This window comes from Rattus norvegicus, chromosome Y, assembly GCF_021556685.1.
Source record: "Rattus norvegicus strain SHRSP/BbbUtx chromosome Y, alternate assembly SHRSP_T2T, whole genome shotgun sequence".
NCBI lineage: Eukaryota > Metazoa > Chordata > Mammalia > Rodentia > Muridae > Rattus > Rattus norvegicus.
In genome coordinates, this window is record NC_141555.1 from 4707538 (window position 1) to 4712238 (window position 4701).

Below are 4701 nucleotides of genomic sequence, written 5' to 3' on the forward strand. Positions count from 1 at the left end.
GACTTTTACATAATTACTTCCTGTGTTTTATGTATATATCATATAGATTAAATTTATGACTTTTATATAATTATTTATTGTATTCAAAGTGAGTTTTAATTTTTCACCTTGTGAAGAATGGTGGCAAGAAAGCCAATCACATAACTTAGGATGGAGGAAAAGCTCTTGGTAGGAGTAAATCCTCACCACAGAAAATATGAAGTTCAGGAAATGAGCAAAGACCAAGTTCTGCTAGCTGGACTGTCAACATCCCAGTGTAAACTTTAGACATGCTCAACTAAAAATGTCCATCAAGGTAGCACCTCCTAACTGACAGTTCTGATGGTGTCTCTGGTGTTCTTTTGAATCCATCACTATCTCCTTTTGTGTTTACTGTTGTGCCTGAAAGACATTTACATACTCAGATTGGGTCAACTTTTAATTTGTATTTTTTCTACCATCGAAATACTGGTAACTCTCCTGATATATCTGCTCAGAATTTCCCAAGTATGCTCTTGTTACAGTAACTTCCATTATGAGTACTATGCTGAATATTTTCCTGTAGATCAGCATACAGAAATCATGCATGTATCTGATTTCCTCTACAGTAATTGTGGGCACCCTGCTATCAATGTGCTTCAAATCAAGTGGGCCAATGTTCGTTAGATTGTTTAAGTGTGTTTTCTCAATCAATATTTTTGAAAACTGATCTTGAGAAATGATGTTTTCATTTTCAACAGAATAATATTTATTTATTACATTTGGTGTTTTATGATTTTTAAATATACAATATTCTTTTGAGTTTTTTACTGGCAAAGGCTGATTTTACACCAATGAACTTCACATCACTAGGTCCTAGGAAAAGAAAATCAAACAAACAAGCAAATAAACAAACAACCACAGCCAATCCAGACAGGAGCAGGCAGAAAAATATTGATGCCCTCACATGCACCTTTGTTTTTCTTGGCCACAACCACTCATACCTCTCTAAAATCAATGCCACCAGTTGATTTTCTTGTCAGAATGTGAGAATCGTCTTTGCTTTTTCTGTCTTCATTAAGCACTACCAGCCAATCCATTCCTCCTAGTGTCTGTTGATATGACCCCATCATACCAATCTTCTCTATTGGAATACAAAGGTAGATAACTCCCTTAAAAGGAATTCTAGATCCCCTTTGTTTCCTCCACATGCTCTCAATTTTTATATCTTGATCCTGTAAACACAACATGGTTCTTAGATGCCCGGGACATGAAGTGTTGTGTAGTCCCAGAATTCTCAGGCTCTTGAAAGATGCAGGACGTGGTCACTGAGTACCTGTTCCTACTTTCCATTCATTATCAGAGCAAAATGAAGCTGCTCCTTGCACAGAGAATCATCAGTCTAAGTATGGGTAAAAAAGGCTTAAGATAAAATGAAAACAGATAAATCTGTGTTTGTGTGTGTGTGTGTGTGTGTGTGTGTGTGTGTGTCTGTCTGTGTGTGCATGTATGCACAAGCTGTTCCTCCTCAATGGCACAGGAGACTTAGACCTCTAGAAGGGAATTATCTTTGCACCCCAGAAAGGATCTGACCAGGTGTAGTTAATGAGCATCATAACTCTGAAACTCTGAGATAGTGGTCCTAAAATTCTTACTGCCTTCCTCAAATGATAGATGTTACTTCCTCCTGACTACAAAACTCCCATTCTACCTGAGGACTGAAACAGTGGGCTTTCACTAATCTTTCACAAATTTCCAACTTCAGAGATGGACAGAAACTTCCCAAGATGGTTCAACAAAGAAGGGATCTTATATTGGACAAGTTTTGTTCATAGACATTAAAGAAAGATTATTCCCTGATTCTTCAGCCATTTTCTGATGTCCCTTTAGTTGTTACTGCTTCTCTTTTAATACTTAGATCTCTTAATTAAAGTGTCTCTTACCTTCATTCTTTACATTCTGATCCCTCTTGTCTCCCATTCTTAAAGCAAATCAAAACTTTTTTTCTTATCTCAAGATTATTTGTATAAGATGCACAGCAAACTGATCATCTGCAAATAGTGCAAATCTGCAAATGACACTGAAGTCCATCAGTATTCACCTTGGCAGAAGGCTTTTCTACCAGTCTTTCAGAGTGGTATGGGCACCTTTGTGAATCCAGACAGGAGCTGAAGTCTGAGCCTTAGGTGGTGCTGTGGCCTCTGCCTTTGTCTGAACCTTGTGCTTTAGCTGGCAGAGACTTTGCCATGTTGTTTTGGAACCTCTTCTGAAATTTGGTTTGAGAAATAAAAGCCAGATAGTCGAGGTTCCGGCTGGGTATTTTGGCACCTTGGACTTGATGGCCTGAGGCTTCACGATGGGCTTGATATCCTTTGTTCGTGCGCTCACTGTCTTTCCTTTGTTGACTTGTATCTTCATCAGGCCTTTCTTGTCAGGCTTCGTGGCAAAATATATGTTCCTCAGAATCTTGGGGTCACCTCCCCTAAGAGATTCATATCTTTGTGGCTAGTGTTTTTTGATGACATTTTTGTGCTACTTGAGGGACTGGTTGTATGTAGTGTTCGTCATGGACTTGGATTTTTCTGTCCAATAATTGGAGGCTACCACAACACCTAAAATAGGAGAGGAAGGAGCAAAACTGAGGTTTTTCCTTGATTGCACTGTTGCTCTAATACCAGTGGTTCTGTGAATCTGTAATTCCTTAAGTGGGCTTGCTAGGAATGACAAAGACAAACAAGCAGACAAAGCTTGTATCTTTAAATACTTCAAAAGAATAACTCTGTAAAAGCATTTTCTTGCAGTCAAGTTCCCTACAAATGATTAATTGCAATTACTATTTTGGAATGTCTCTTTATGTTGTAGCTGTCTCCTTTTCCTGTTAACTTTTTGCATCATGACTTCTTCTTTCCATTTTACCTTTAATGCTGCTTAGATGTTAAAAGAACATCTGAGTTTGGTGCTTTGGTTAGATGGAGTGTCCTCTGACTGATAGAAATTGCTTCCACCACCACACTCCTTTAATTTTGCCTTCTGCATGTCATCTGTGCTTCCAAAAACAAAGTTCTTTATTTCTCGAAGCCACCTTCTTTGGTAATGAAAATGTTTTTTTTTAAATCTTTCAGTTTTTTATTCATTTGTAGTCTGAATCCCTTTTTTTCTCCTAAGTGATGTGTTTGATGGCATGTGCATATAGTAAAAAAGACCTCGATTATGAATGCTTTCCCAAATATGTAGTCTATTAACTTTTCAATCCTCCACTTATTAAATTCCTATGATCATAATTCTTACTAGTGCCCACCCCCTTTTTGGACAGAAAAAAAAACTCCTCTTATATGTTTATATGTCTTTCTTTGTCCATTTTGGCTTTCTAAAATTACATTAAATATATTATTTGTGAAATTTCAATACTATTTCATAAAACCATCATTTGGATGTTTTTTTTAATTCAATTTTAAAATTCTAAGGTCTCATACAATTTTGCAGCTGAGATATACACTCTTTATGATGATGCTTCAATTTCATCATGACCCTAACCCTTCATGTAAAGGTCCACAGGTTATGTGATGAAGAGGGATGTGCTTATATGTTTTTATTCTAAATTTCCTGAAAATAGAATTCTAAATGAGACAGATACCTGGTCCTACTATTGGTTCTTGAGACTGAACTCTGGTCTCAGGCATATGTCAAAAATACTCACTGATTAAGGCCTTTACAGGCCACAATCTACCAGAAGTTGTGGGGAAAAAAAAGATACAGGGGAAGTAAACCTCTTTAGGAAGGTTCTTTGGAGAAACTCCCTTCTGGGTTGCCTGGAATCTGGCAGGTCAGCTCACAGGTCAACAAGAAGCAGCACCTTGATCCTGTCCAGTGGTATACAAAAGTCCAATAGAGTTGGGATGACAAACATGAACAGAGTGATGTAACTACCTAACACACACAGCCAGGCTCAGCTTTGGCTTGTGTCAGCAGGAGGGACCAGTCGGAATGTCAGAATTTCTCTGCTGTGCCACTCTCAGGGAATTGAAGAGCAGGAAAGATGGAAGACCTATTAGTACTGCACATCTAGCTCTATAATCAAACAAACCTCAGTCTCTCTCCAAATATCACATGCTTTCCACTTGTCCTTTCTCTGCACCGGTCTTGCCTAGCATGTGTTTTCATTTGACATCATTCTAATAAGTGGACTGCGTTCAGGGAAGTGGTAGAAAACTGCACGAGAAATTTGTTGTTGCATTTCTTTCTATACAGTCCCAACAAATACAATTTAATTACACAATGTAGGACAGAACAATACATTTGTATTGTGAACAAAGAATCCTTCATCAAGTGTCCTTTCACTTACTTGCATTAACAGAATATTTTCATATGTGTCTGTTTCAGTTCCACATTCCTACGTGTTTGTCCCATCAAAACAGTATCCAACAGTTTTTATCAAAGAATTGTTATATTTCAAATTCCTACTTTTATTTTATTTCAGTCAGAAAGCGGAAACTCTATCACCCAACATAAGCTTGAAGAAGGAGTAATTGAGCAATTGAATGTAATCAGTTGTCAATCAAAAATGTAATTGGAAATAAAAGAATGGGAGCATCTGTGTATATATGTATATATGTATGTATCATATGTATGAACATATATATGAATTTATATATGTATGTATCTGTGATTTGTTTTCTTTGGGAAGAATTCATAATAAAAAGTAAAAAGAAGAGAGTTTACTTTGGTACATTCTGGTGAAAACAA

General features: G+C 37.1%; 1 pseudogene; it reads right to left on the reverse strand.

Moving 5' to 3' along the window:
- Positions 1 to 369: 369 nt before the first annotated feature.
- On the reverse strand, positions 370 to 4365 carry Tmem106b-ps1 (transmembrane protein 106B, pseudogene 1; annotated as a pseudogene).
- Positions 4366 to 4701: the final 336 nt, after the last annotated feature.